The 15,246-nt window shown below is 45.4% G+C and overlaps 1 protein-coding gene across 1 annotated transcript in view; it reads right to left on the reverse strand.

The window, feature by feature from the left end:
• The window catches only part of SLC7A14 (solute carrier family 7 member 14), a 73,839-nt gene extending 72,812 nt beyond the window's left edge, over positions 1-1,027 (reverse strand). The window contains exon 1 of the mRNA XM_058189175.1: positions 642-1,027. The gene's annotated coding sequence lies outside the window, so the exon portion shown is untranslated. The remainder of the gene's footprint in view (positions 1-641) is intronic.
• Between the last annotated feature and the right edge of the window lie 14,219 nt (positions 1,028-15,246).

Genomic DNA, 15,246 nt, shown 5'->3' on the forward strand with positions numbered 1-15,246 from the left:
GAAGAGGGAAGGAGGGAGAGAAAGAGAGAGAGAGAAAGAGAGAGGGAGGGAGGAGGAGGAAGAGAGGGGAGAGAGAGAAAGGGAGAAAGAGAGAGAGGGAGAGCTAAGGAAAAATCCAACATTTTGGACTGCCTTGACTTGTACACTGTACTGCAAGGGGTCCACGTAAAAATAGCTTCTTCTTCTGCTACCGGTTTTGAAGAGGGAGGGAGGGAGAGAATCCCACCCCTCCCAACCTTCTTCTCAACGACCCTTCCTCCATCCCACATTAGAGACGGCAGAGGGAGGGGAGGTGCCGGAAGGCAGGCCGGGCAGGGTTTTAGCATCCCACCCACCCCCTCCTCGGCAACTCTTAAAAACTCCCAGAGGACCGGCCTCGCCCTGCTTGACTCTGCCTGTCCCGCGCACGGAAACAAGGTTGCGTCTCCAAACTGGGAAATTGTGTGTGTGAGAGAGAAAGGGGGGTGGGGGGGAGAGAGAGAGAGAGAGAGAGAGAGAGAAACGAGGGATGCCAACATCTTCTTATTGCATCTTCTTTGCATGTTTTATCTCCCTCCCCACCAAATCATCATCTTAAGCTAGAACCGGGAGCGCTTGGAGACAGCTCCCCCCCAACCCTCCACCCCGATACTTTCACTTACCGACGGGAGCGGGCGAAGGGCCGAGGAAGCCGCGCGGATGGCGTCAGGTCCTGGCCAAGGACTGCGCGCGGGCTGCGGATCTGAGACTTGGCCGCACCTGCCGCTCCGGGGCTCTGGCGGCTTTCCCCCTCTGGAGACAACCGGACGGGGCGGAAGACAACCGGGTGGTGGGGGGGGGGGAAGCGAAGCCGGCTGAGGCTCGGGAACCCCGGTCACTCCAGCTCTCCGTGGGATGGATCGGTGAGAGGAGGAGGAGGAGGAAGAAGAAGAAGGCGTCTCTCCGGTCCGCAACTAGAAGGGGTGGGAGTTGCTGGGGAGGGGCTGGGGTGATGCTCGCCTCGCCACCGTCTGCCTGCTGTGCTTGCGCTTGGGAAAGCAGCCGAGGCCGGCGCCGCGCCGCAGTCCCTCAATTATTCAGCGCTCTTCTGCCGTCTCTCCTTCCCATCTGCTCCCGCCGCCACGTGATCCGGCTCAGCGCCGGGAACAGGCGGCTGCCCGATCCCAGGGGGGAGCTCCATCCAGCAGCACCAAGTCCTTAAGGGGGAGGCCTGCTACGGCCGGAGCTCTTTGGGCGCCGTTCCCACAACCCCGCCAAACAACCGGGGTTGACAAGAGAAACAGCAGCAGCAGCGACGATCTTCCCCCAACACGCGCCGCTATCCCAAAACCCGGGACCTTAGTTGGACCAATGGCACAGCTGCGTTCCCATAAATGTGTAGACTAGGGCAGGGGTCTCCAACCTTGGCCGCTTTAAGCCTGGGAGACTGGCTGGCTGGCTGGCTGGCTGGCTGGGGGAATTCTGGGAGTTGAAGTCCCCCAGGCTTAAAGCGGCCAAGGTTGGAGACCCCTGGACTATGGTATGGTGGATCCCCATCCTCCTGCTTTCGCCCTCAGAGGCAGGCAGCCAGCCTGTAACTTTGGGAAAGGATGCCGTTGAAGGGTCCTTGGTGGTCTCTGAGCTTGCTTGTTTTCTTGCAGGCGTTTTGTTACCCTAACTAGGTTACGTCATCAGGGTTAATGGTTTGCTGTCAGTTTATATTCTGGTGAGTTGCTGGGCTGTGTGAGTGGGCATGGCCTTAGAGTTACTTTGGTTGGGCTGTTTACCGGTGGCTTCTTACCAGCACTGATGATTTATAGAGATTCTAAGTCCTCCCCTAGGTCATGGTTGTCCCAAAGATGCTTTTTCAGGAGGCAACTGGACTTTCTTGTTTTTTTTCTTTTGAAGATGTTTTGCTTCTCAGCCAAAAAGCTTCTTCAGCTCTGATAGGATGGTGGAGAATGGAAGGATTTATATTCCTTGGAGACAGCTGGTCGTCTGCATCCTTTTAGCAAGGTCATTGAAGCACTTGGAGGTTTATCTGTGTCTTCGGGGTCACCTGAGTGGTGCTCCTGGCTCCTGTTGTCTGCAATTTTTGTCTGGAAATCCATTCCTACTCCCATACCATCTAAAGGGTGTTCATCCCAAACTGTATAGCTATTGTACAGTCTTCAAAAGAAAAAACAACAACAAGGAAGTCCGGTTGCCTCCTGAAAAAGCGCCTTTGGGATAGCACTGATGATGTTACCTAGTTTGTTTGTTTATTTATTTATTTTATTGGTCACAACATTATATATAAGCATAAGCATGAAATAACTATACGATATATATAAGCATATATATATAACCATAAGTATGTAATAACTATATGAAATTGTATACAATCAAAGGGAACATTAGGACAGGAACGGTAGGTAGGCACATTGGTGCTCTTATGCACGCCCCTTACAGACCTCTTAGGAATGGGGTGAGGTCAATAGTAGATAGTTTTTGGTTAAAGCTTTTGGGGATTTTGGGAAGAGACCACAGGTAGTGAGGTAGTGAGAGTCAGGTAGTGCATTCCAGGCATTAACAACTATGTTACTGAAGTCATATTTTTTGCAATCAAGATTGGAGCGGTTCACATTAAGCTTAAATCTGTTGTGTGCTTGTGTATTGTTGCGATTGAAGCTGAAGTAGTCTTCAACAGGAAGGACTTTGTAACAGATGATTCTATGAGTTAAACTCAGGTCATGTCGAAGGCGGCGGAGTTCTAAATTTTCTAAACCCAGGATTTCAAGTCTGGTGGCATAAGGTATTTTGTTGTAATCAGAGGAGTGGAAAACTCTTCTTGTAAAATATTTCTGGACACGCTCAATTGTATTAATGTCCGAAATGAGGCATGGGTTCCAGACAGGCAAGCTGTATTCAAGAATTGGTGTAGCAAATGTTTTATATGCTCTGGTTGATAGAGTAGTGTTTCTGGAGAAGAAGCTACGCAAGATTAAATTTACAACTCTTAAAGCATTTTTTGAGATGTAGTTGCAGTGGGCTTTGGCACTTAGATCATTTGATATGAAAACTCCAAGGTCTTTGATGGGGTGAGGGTCATCTATAAGGTAGTGTCCATCGAGTTTGTATTTAGTGTTCAGATTCTTTTTTTCAATGTATAAGAAGAGCATTTTTTGGTTGAGATTTGGAGTTGCCAGGTTTTTGACCATTCCGACACAAAGTCAAGGTCTTTTTGAAGGGTAGCTGTATTGTTGGTAGTGTTAAATAGTTTAACATCGTCAGTGAAGAGAACACAATTGCTTATAATATGGTCACAGAGATCATTAATGTATAATATGAAGAGTGTTGGTCCAAGAACGCTGCCTTGGGGGACACCGCTATTGACAGGAACAGGATTTGATAGGGCACTGCCTATTTTGACCACTTGTTGTCTGTTTGACAGGAACGCTGTTATCCAATTGTGGAGGGGTCTGAAGCTGGATGAGGGATTCTGGGAGTTGAAGTCCACAAGTCTTAAAGTTGCCAAGGTTGGAGACCCCTGCTTTAAAGGATGTGGTTGTTAGCGGTTGAGTCCTTCTTGACAGACCCTCCCCATCACCCAGGACCTCAAAAGCAAACTTTGCCCCCAAGGTTTGTTTTCTTTCTAACATATTTCATAACTCCATTCAAATCAATCAACCAATCAACCGATTGATCAATTCTGCCAAGCACTCAGCCCAGTGTTCTTTCTGCCACTGGATAATGGATCTTTTTTTTCATCGGACAGGCTGCTGGTAGAATTGGTGATGGGAGATTAATCTGGAATTCCCTGCTTACAAAGTGCCTGGCTAATGCTCTTTTGCAATGGCGCCCAGTACTCCTCTTCCCAGTTAAAATGTATATTTAATCTCTTTTAAGGGGACTTGCTTATCCTTGCATCTGTGTAATGTGAGCTTTACTTACCGATAGCACAGGGAAAGTGGCACCTCAAAAGAAAGCTCCTTTTCCAATTCATTTCTGCTAAAGTCTCTTCTCTATTTACTCCCTTCCCACCAACAAAGCAAAGCTTTAAACAGCCTTCAACTAAGTGTTAAACTATTGCCACCAAGGCAAGACTTTGGGTTGCAAAAGGATGTTCTTACTTACTGAATTGTATACTGTACATTTGGCAAAACCCCTATGCCAAAGAATAGGATAGGATAGGATAGGATAGGATAGGATAGGATAGGATAGGATAGGATAGGATAGGATAGGATAGGCAGGGCAGGGCAGGGCAGGGCAGGGCAGGGCAGGGCAGGACAGGGTAGGATAGAAGAGAAGAGAAAAGAGAAGAGAAGAGAAGAGAAGAGAAGAGAAGAGAAGAGAATTCTTTATTGATCAAGTGTGATTGGACACACAAGGAATTTGTCTTCGGTGCATAAGTTCTCAGTGCACATAAAAACTACATTTGTCAAGAATCAACATACAATAAAAATAGAATAAAAAAAGCAAACCAAAATCTGAAATAGCACTACCCAAAAATTAACAGGGAGACCTTTCTTTGTTATATTAAGCACTTGTGAATTTTTTACGAAGAAGGTAGCTTCTTTTTCATCATCACCATCATTATCATCATCCCCCATTGCTTTGTCCTTCCTATCTTTCTCCTTTATTTTATCAATAGGAGAATATATCACTTGGTGGCTTTTGATACCATCAGCCATGGTGTCTGAGCCAGTTCTGTGGGTTGGTGGTTGGAGGCACTTTTTTTGCTGGTTTTCTTTCTTTCTCTGGGGCTGCTTTTAGTTATTGTTGGTTAAAGTGAAGAGATCAGTCTCTAGGCCCCCTCCTGCATCTGCTACCACAGGGTTCTTATTCTCACTTCCCTCCTTTGTAACATGAAACCACTAAATGAGATCATCCACTTGTTTGACCTGGGGGTGTGTGTCTTCATCAATACTTCACCATCAGTACACAGATGACACCCAATGACAACTTTTGACCTTGACCTAGACAAGTGGAGGTTGTTGAGGTTCTCTCCCAAAGCTTGAAGGCTGTACAAGTTTGGGTGGAGAGGAACCGTTCCCAGCTTAGTCCGACCAAGATCAAAAGACTATGAGCGTTTGAACTGCCCAATCTGGGGGTAGTCCACGTTTGAACTTGGATGGGGTGTCATCTCCCCATTCAAGATTGGTATGCGATTTGGGGTCTTCTTGGACTTGTGGCTCCTGATTAGTGGCAACTGTGGCCAGGGAGGCCTCTATTCAACTTTATCTGCTATTTCTCTTTCCAGTACCAGGGGGCCTCTTCAGACAATCATTCGTGCCCTAATCATCTGGTAGCTTGACTTGCAGGGGGCTAGTCTTGAAGACTACCCAAAATTTTCAGGTAATCCAGAATACAATGGTGCAGACAATAATAGGCATACCTCAGTATGCCTATGTAACACTTCTTCTTCGTGAGCTTCACTGTTACCAATATGGTTCCAGGTGCAATTCAAGGTGCTGGTCACTACCTATAAAGGCCTACAAGGCATAGGGCCTGGCTACTTAAGGGATCTCCATCTCTTGTAGTATCTGCCCTATTGGTCTGTAGAGATTCTCAGTCATCCAGCTCATTGGCCTCAACGATTTGGGTCCGCATTTTACAACACTGACTTTTGTAAAGTCCTTTTTTTAAAAAATGAAATCAACTAGCTATTTGAAATGCCCAGTCGCCGTGTAGGGGAGGTTCCAAACACAATTACATAATTAGATTTTGCAATTTGCTAAATCAGCTTCTTCATTGGACCAAACGTCTTATTTTAATTTGGAGCCAGTAGGATAGTTTAGCAAGCAGAAATCTGCTTTTGTTATCATTTGTGTGGTGCTTTGGCATCAAGATTAGGAAGAAACCAGAACTCTGAAAGGTCTTTTCGGAATAATGTCCAGAAAGGTTTGGACGTTATGTTCTATGCATTTTTAAAAAAAGCAATCAAACTGTACTCATAAGAACCTTTCATAGGTCATTGTGACTGTTAAATTTCATTAGAGGAAAAAGGAGAATTGATTTATTTTGTTGGTGATGATATTCTATATAATAGGATCTGTTGGAGAAGTTTTACTCAAAGTGTAGGACTGGGGTTTTTACCTAGCAACTCACACTTAGTTGTAGGGGAAACAAAGTCATCTTTTTTTTTTAACATTCCCACATCAAAACTATAAATATGGCACCATTGTCCAGCCTTATATAGGTAGCCTTTGACTTAGAACAGTGGTAAAATTCAATTTTTTTTACTAACGGTCCCGTGGGCATGGCTTGGTGGGCGTGGTGTGGCTTGGTGGGCGTGGCTTGGTGGGCATGGCAGGGGAAGGATACTGCAAAGTCTCCATTCCCTCCCCACTCCAGAGGGAAGGATATTGCAAAATCCCCATTCTCACCCCACTCTGGGGCCAGCCAGAGGTGGCATATGCCGGTTCTCCAAACCAGGGGTCTCCAACCTTGGCAACTTTAAGCCTGGAGGACTTCAACTCCCAGCAAAGCTGGCTGGAGAATTCTGGGAGTTGAAGTCCTCCAGGCTTAAAGTTGCCAAGGTTGGAGACCCTGCTCCAAACTACTTAAAATTTCCGCTACCGGTTTTCCAGAACCTGTCAGAACCTGCTGGATTTCATCCCTGATTTAGAACCATTCCTTTAGTGACCATTCAAAGTTACAATGGCATTGAAAAAAACGGAGTCATTTTTCACGCTTATGACCATTGCAGCATTCCCATAGTCACATGATCAACACTCGGATACTTGGCAGCTGGCATGTATGTGTGACATTTGCAATCCCCTTTTATGAATTTCTAATGGGAAAAGTCAGTGGAGAAGCCAGATTCACATAACTCTCACTAAGTTATTAACTGCAGTGATTCACTTAACAACTGTGGCAAGAAAGGTCGTAAAACGGGAGCAAAACTCACTTAACAACTCTCTTGCCGAGCAATAGAAATTTTTTGGTTCAGTTGTGGTCGTAAATCAAAGACTACCTGTAAAACAGCTCAGGAGCCCTGGTGGCGCAGTGGTTAGAATGCAGTATTGCAGGCAAACTCTGCCCACTGCCAGGAGTTCGATCCTGATAGGCTCAAGGTTGACTCAGCCTTCCATTCTTTCCGAGGTTGGTAAAATGAGTCAAATTGTTTGGGCTGATATTCTGACTCTGCGAACCACTTTTAAAAAATGATATAAAGCACTGTGAATCAGTATATAAGTCTAAGTGCTATTGCCATTGGGGCAGCTTAATTTATACTGGCATCTTTTTCCTTGAGTCAAGGACTAGACATAAGGACTGGAAGGATTGCCCTTTCGTGTGCCCATGAGCCTCAAACCCAGCCTCAATGAGTCTTAGATCTATTAGCTCTGGCACCTATTACTTGGAGGTCAGGCAAGTTGGCAGCAACTGAGAACAGAGGCAAGATAGGGATCAGCAACTGGAAAAGCGCATTTTATGCCAGTATTACTTTCTTCCAACTCAAGGTGAATAGACAGCACTTTAATTTAATAATATGGAGAAGCCCACAATATCTGCCAGGGTGTCAAACTCAAGGCTTGTAGGCCAGATCTGGACCACAGAGTGCTTAGAACTGCCCTGTGGGCCCACCCTGGAAACAGTGAAGGACTGGCATGCGGTGCCTCTGCCAGTGAAAACAGAGCCCAGGGAAGTCAAATTGTGGTTGAAAACAGAGCCTCGATGACTGATGTAAAGCTGGCCATGCCTACCCTGGTCACACCCCCACCCTAAGGTCAAACACAACCCTGATGCAGCCCTCAGTGAAATCGAGTTTGACACCCCTGACCCAGTGGTGGGATTCAGCCAGTTCGCACCTATTCGGGAGAACCGGTTGTTTACTTTCTAAGTAGTTTGGAGAACCGGTTGATGGAAGAAATCTTATTTTGGTTTTTTTCCACTTTACGGGGCTAATCCTGTAAGGAAGGCAGGAAGGAAACATTCTGGTGTTGTTTCTAGTCTCATCTTTATTGCCCTGCTTACAGAAACTGCCTCTCTGGTTAACCCTTATTACATTGTAACAGCTAAGGCGAAGCGCCCATCGACGTGAGTTACGTTGAATTGGCCATGCCCAATGGTCACAAGACCACTGAGCCATGCCTACCCAGCTGGTCATTAGGACAGAGAACCAGTTGTTAAATTATTTGAATCCCACCACTGCCTTGACCTACAGGTACTCCCTGATGTATGACCACAATCGGAGATGGAATGTCTGTTGCCAACCGTGGCAGTTGTTAAGTGAGCAGTGCATGATTTCATGGCCTTTTTTATGCCACAATTATTAAGCGATCACCCTAACTGTTAAGTGAATCGCATTGTCATTAAGCGAATCCAGCTCCCTCTCCCCACAAACACAGAGTTTGCTTGAGGAAAGCTAGCTAGGAAGGTCACAAATTGTGATCGCGTAACTGTAGGACACTGCAACTGTCATAAAAACAGGCTGGTTGCCAAGGATCCAGATTTTGATCACATGACTACAGGGATAGTGCTGGAGTGGTGCGGTGGCCTAGAGTTGAAGCTCTGGCCTCACAATCAGGAGGCTGTGAGTTCGATCCTAGCTAGAGTCAAGGACCTTGGAATACTCATTTCTAAAGATCTAAGCGCCAGAGCCCACTGTAACAACATTGCCAAAAAGGCACTAAGAGTTGTTAACCTAATCTTGCGTATCTTCTTCTCTGGTAATAGTGTACTACTAACTAGAACATACAAAACGTTTGCTAGACCAATTCTTGAATACAGCTCATTTGTCTGGAACGCACACTGCATATTGGACATAAATACAATTGAGAGAGTCCAGAGATATTTCATGAGAAGAGTCCTCTACTCCTCTGCTCTCAATAAAATACCTTATGCCACCAGACTCCAATTTAGACAACTTAGAACTACACCATCTTCAGCCTGACCTAAGCATAGTACATAAAATTATCTACCACAATGTCCTACCTGTCAATCATCAGACAAAACCATTTTAGTCAATGGGCATGAAATAAATGCCAATTCCCAGCAAAAAATACTGAAAATATGTCACCACAACATGCTGCTATTGGCCATAAATATGGGCTGGTTGCCAAGTGCCCAAAATGAGAACATGTGATCACGGGGTGGGGGTGGGATAGCAGTCATAACTTCAAAACCAGGCTGTAAGTAGCTCTGGCCATGCTTACCCATATCCATCGTAACTTCGAACAGTCGCTAAGTGACTAGTACATATGTACTAGTTTACTGGACCCGTGTCCTTCCTGACTAGTGCTGGCTACTCAGGAAGTGACACGAGGCTGGCTCCGGGGAATTATAAATGCTTCATTGATGGAAGGGGTTTTCCCCGCTGCTTTGAAAGAGGCAGTGGTGAGACCCCTCCTCAAGAAGCCTTCCCTGGACCCAGCTATCTTGGGAAATTATCGTCCTGTCTCCAACCTTCGCTTTGTGGCGAAGGTTGTAGAGAGTGTGGTTGCATGGCAGCTTCCCCGGTACCTGGATGAAGCTGTCTATCTAGACCCGTTCCAGTCCGGCTTCCGGGCCGGTCACAGTACGGAGACAGCTTTGGTCGCGTTGGTGGATGACCTCTGGAGGGCCAGGGATAGGGGTTGTTACTCTGCCCTGGTCCTATTAGATCTCTCAGCGGCTTTCGATACCATCGACCATGGTATCTTGCTGCACCGGTTGGAGGGGTTGGGAGTGGGAGGCACCGTTTATCGGTGGTTCTCCTCCTATCTCTCCGACCGGTCGCAGACGGTGTTGACAGGGGGGCAGAGGTCGGCCGCGAGGCACCTTGTGGGGTGCCTCAGGGGTCGATTCTCTCGCCCCTCCTGTTCAACATCTACATGAAGCCGCTGGGTGAGGTCATCAGTGGTTTCGGGGTGAGTTATCATCTGTACGCTGATGATACTCAGCTGTACTTTTCCACCCCGAACCACCCCAATGAAGCTGTCGAAGTGCTGTCCCGGTGTCTGGAAACTGTACGGGTCTGGATGGGGAGAAACAGACTCAAGCTCAATCCCTCCAAGACGGAGTGGCTGTGGATGCCGGCACCCCGGTACAGTCAGCTGCAGCCGCAGCTGGCTGTGGGGGGCGAGTTATTGGCCCCAACGGAGAGGGTGCGCAACTTGGGTGTCCTCTTGGATGGGCGACTGTCGTTTGACGATCATTTGGCGGCCGTCTCCAAGAGGGCCTTCCACCAAGTGCGCTTGGTGCACCAGTTGCGCCCCTTTCTTGATCGGGATGCCTTATGCACGGTCACTCATGCCCTTGTCACTTCCCGCTTGGACTATTGCAATGCTCTCTACATGGGGCTGCCCTTGAAGTGCACCCGGAGGCTGCAACTAGTCCAGAATGCAGCTGCGCAGGTAATAGTGGGGGCAACTCGTTGCTCCCATGTAACACCAATCCTGCGCAGCTTGCACTGGCTTCCTGTGGTCTTTCGGGTGCGCTTCAAGATTTTGGTTACCACCTTTAAAGCGCTCCATGGCTTAGGACCCGGGTACTTACGGGACCGCCTGCTGTTACCTTGTGCCTCCCACCGACCAGACGCCACACAGAGAGGGCCTTCTCAGGGTGCCGTCCGCCAAGCAATGTCGGCTGGCGGCCCCAGGAAGGGCCTTCTGTTGGAGCTCCTACGCCTGGAATGAACTTCCCCGGTTTACGTCAATTGCCTGATCTTCGGACCTTTCGGCGTGAGCTGAAAACGCACCTATTTATTCAAGCGGGACTGGATTGAAATTTTATTGGGGTATTTATGTTTTAAGATTTTAAATGGTTTTAAAATTTCGGCCACATTATAATATTTCTTTTTAGCCTCTTTTTAATGTTTATATATTGAATTTTTACTTGGCTGTACACCGCCCTGAGTCCTCCGGGAGAAGGGCGGTATAAAAATCGAAATAAATAAATAAATAAATAAATAAATATGTCAAGAACTTCCTGTACAGAAGTATTATTTTTTCCCCTTTTAGTATTACATATAATGGATCGGTTCATCCAGGGCTATAAAGATTGATAATGTCTTGCTCATAAATTTACAATTAGATGACCTTTTTGAAATCACACTAGAACAGTGAGGGTTTGAGAGATCATAGAAGTAAGTGCAGAGGCTTGTATGCTTCCTCTACCACTATGAAAACCCTTTTGACATCTCTCCTTCTCAAATGTTTGATGTAGGCTGAAGCACCAGGAGTGTTAAATAACATGAAGTATGACACACCAAAGGAAAATGGGGACTTTTGATTAAATTCTGCTTTGAAGGATTATGACACACAAGTTGGCTATAAATCACTTTTTTTTTTGCAAAAAAACCCCCAAAAACCTACTGATGAGGTAACAGGGACCAGGCAGATGTAGAGATGGTATTGTTTGTGTGTATGTGTGATAATACTATATATATATGCCTAAAATATAACAAAATGCATTACGCTAGAGGCTAATATGTACATTAGGCAAATATTGCAAAGAGGTATATACGTATGTTTGAGTGCACTATACTTTAGGCCCCACTGGCTAAATTGTACATTTCAGTAAATACATTCAATGAAGCTGACACACAAAAATCATAAATAGAATATCTTTTGGCAAATTTGAAAGCATACTTACTATTTGTGTTCAGTCTGCAGACTCAAAATAAGAAAAAAATTGAGCACAACAGGTGTGGAAATATGGATACCCTTTCAACCAGTACTTTGTCACACTTCCTTTGACAGAAATAACAGGTTTCAAATGTTTTCTGCAGGGAGCTAAGAATATTTCTATTCTTGCTCTGGGAATCTTTTCCTACTCCAGAACTTTTATAGCTCAAAAATATCCTTAGGTCTCCTTTGCATGTACCTCAGTCAGTCAGTCAGTCAGTCAGTCAGTCAGTCAGTCAGAATAGAGCTGGAAGGGACTTTGGAGATCTTCTAGTCCAATCCCCTGGTCAAGCAGGAAACCCTATACTTGTGATGGAGAACCTATGGCACGCGTGCCAGAGGTGGCACACAATGCCCTCTCTATGGTCACGCGAGCCGTCGCCCCAGTTCACCTCTGCCGTGCATTCCTGCACACCTCCCGCCAACCAGACGGTCTTTAGGTCTCTGCCGCGCATGCATGTGTGGGGGCGGGGCGCAAGTGGGGTGGGGCTGCATTTGCATGCATTGCGGGCAGGGGGCATATGGGTCCACACGCACATTGCATTTTGGAGGTTCGGGCGTGCATTTTGGGCACTTGGTCCAGAAAATGTTAGCCATCACTGCCTTATACCGTTTCAGACAAATAATTATCCAGTCTCTTCTTAGAAACCTCCAGAGTTGGAGCATTCACAACTTCTGGAGGCAAGTTGTTCCACAGATTAATTGTTCTAACTGTCAGGAAATTTCTCCTTAGTTCCAGATTGCTTCTCTCCTTGATTACCAGTAGTTTTCATCCATTGTTTCTTGTCATGCCTACAGGTGCTTTGGTTAATAAGTTGATCTCCCTCTTTTGTGGCAACCTCTCAAATACTGGAATACTGCTATTATGTCACCCTTAGTGCTTCTTTTCTCTAGAGCAGGGGTCTCCAACCTTGGTCCCTTTAAGACTTGGCTGAGGGACTCTGGGAGTTGAAGTCCACAAGTCTTAAAGGGACCAAGGTTGGAGACCCCTGCTCTAGACTAGCCAAACCCAAATCCTGCAACTGTTCTTCATATGTTTTAGTCTCCAGGCCTTTAATCATCTTATTTGGTCTTCTTTTATTCTGATGCTGTCAGGTTGTACCAGTGGAGGGATTCAAAATTTTTTACTACTGGTTCTGTGGGAGTGGCTTGGTGAGCATGACATGGCTTGGTGGGCATGGCTTGGTGGGCATGACAGGGAAAGAATACTGTAAAATCTCCATTCCCAACCCCCTCCAGGGGAAGGTTACTGCAAAATCCCCATTTCCTCCTCATTAGCTGGGACTTGGGAGGCAGGGAATAAATGGGGGCAGAGCCAGTCAGAGGTGGTATTTACCGGTTCTCCAAACTACTCAAAATTTCCACTACCGGTTCTCCAGAACTGGTCAGAACCTGCTGAATACCACCTCTGGGTTGTACCCACAACATTCTCTATGGGGTGGAGAAAGAAGAAAAAACAATGGCTGATTGTCCATTTTCCAAAACTATAAAACATTAGCTGTTTATCAAACTTCACTTAAAGTCAGGTCTAGGAGCTGACAAAAATAAATTGATTACTTTTGTTTAAATGACTATAGGGAATAATGTAGCCCCAGAACCATTTCTGTTGTCTTCAAGCAATTGTGCTACATTTATGGAAATAAACACTTGATAGAAATAAAGGTAAGGTCCTTAAAAAGAGCTGCATATGGACTGGCAGGTTGTGAGTTCAGGCTGAGACATAAAGACTCAGAGAAGCTTATTACTGTTTAATTAAAAACATTCTAATGGTTGTGTTTTACATTCAGGTGTGCTAGAGAATGAAGCTACGTTGTTGGCCCAACTCACAATATTGTGGCAGCTCAGCAGACTGGAAAACTAATGACCTGTCCAGAAGCAACATCCCAACTTGACAAATTATGTCAATTTTAGAGGGAAACTTTTTAATTAACTGAAGTTATAGGCTGCTGCTGAGGGCCACATTCTGTATCATCCTGGATGAGTGCTCAGATGTAAACAGATTACTGTCACAACTAGAAGAAGGGACCAAAGAGTTTCTGAAAGAATGAATACACACAGAGACCTAATTTTTCAGATTGTGTCATCTGCCATTAGCTTCCCAGCATTTGTTACAAAACCAGACTGAAACAGATGCTGGAAGTCATGTGTCAAATAGGGTGAGTCATTTTGCCCCAAAATGGCTCCAAAAGGAGACAAAAGGTAACAGAGATTTCTGGAAGATTTATTGGTGTATTTTTTTTAAAAAAATGTAATACTTCTCATTTGGGACCAGGTGACCTATCTACCTACTCTTTCTGGTACCACCATTTCCATTGTTGATTGGCAGTTTTAATCAGGAGTGGGCTTCAAAAATTTTAACAAGGGGTTCTCTGCCCAACTGCTGGGTGGCCGTGGCCATGGTGGGTGTGGCCTAGTCAGCCTCCTACACCACAGTGGGGGGGCGTTTTTGCCCTCCCCGGGCTCTGGAGGCTTTCCTCAAGCCTCTGGAAGGGCGAAAACGGCAGGGTGGGGACTCCTGGGAGGGGTGGGGCAAGGTGAGTGGGCCCAGCCAGGAGTGGGATTTGGGGGTTCTCCAAACTGCACAGAATGTTAGCTAGAGGTTCTCCTGAACCCCTGAGAACCCCCAGCAGCCCAGCCCTGGTTTTAATCCTTATTCTCTCTTTTGTTTCCTTACTTTTAAACATGGACCAGACCCAACAATGGCTAGAAGGCACATTCAAATTCAGCATGGATTTTTCACGAGTGATGATCATCTGTAAAGAATATATTATTGCTACCTGAGGATCATTTCATCAAATTCAACTGTTTTTATAAGTCTTGATCCTGTTTATCTTTTTTTTTTTTTGGTTAATTGTTTGCTCTTTTCCTGGCTTTCTTCTACTTATAGAACACCCATTGCATTTTTTAAAAAGAAAAATTAATTAAAAAGCATCATTGTGCCAAACATTTTTGTAGTTTGGGTGATAAGTAGTAGTCAAAATGGATCAGCTATTCGTGTACCCCTGAGATGAAACAAAGTCCTTTTTTTTTCAAATTTCCACTGTCCACTACAGATGTTATGAATTTTCCTCTGTTGGGAAATTCAAGTGGGGCTGTTTTCACCCCTAACTCAAAAAGAATGTATTTTCCATTTTGTGTTTCCATGAGATCTAGAACTTTTAGATTAAAAATGTACTTAGCTCATTTTTATAATATAATGATTATAAAGAATATAATCATTAAAATCATGAATTATGTTGAGTACAGTTAAATATGAGCCAGCAGTATGCAGCGGCAACCAATAAAGCCAACACAATCCTAAATTGCATTAACAGAGGAATATAATCAAGATCAAGTGAGGTACTAACACCACTCTATAAAGCCTTAGTAAGACCACACCTAGAATACTGCATTCAGTTTTGGTCACCACACTATAAAAAAGATGTTGAGACTCTAGAAAAAGTGTAGAGAAGAGCAACCAAGATGATTAGGGGAATGGAGACTAAAACATGTGAAGAACGGCCACAGGAACTGGGCATGTCTAGTTTAGTGAAGAGAAGGATCAGGGGAGACATGGTAACAGTGTTCCAATATTTGAGGGGCTGCCGCAGAGAGGAGGGGGTCAAGCTATTTTCCAAGGCACCTGAAGGCCAGACAAGGGATAATGGATGGAAACTGATCAAGGAAAGAAATAAGGAGAAATTCTCTGACAGTGAGA

The sequence above is a fragment of the Ahaetulla prasina genome, chromosome 6 (genome assembly GCF_028640845.1).
Source record: "Ahaetulla prasina isolate Xishuangbanna chromosome 6, ASM2864084v1, whole genome shotgun sequence".
Classification (NCBI taxonomy): domain Eukaryota; kingdom Metazoa; phylum Chordata; class Lepidosauria; order Squamata; family Colubridae; genus Ahaetulla; species Ahaetulla prasina.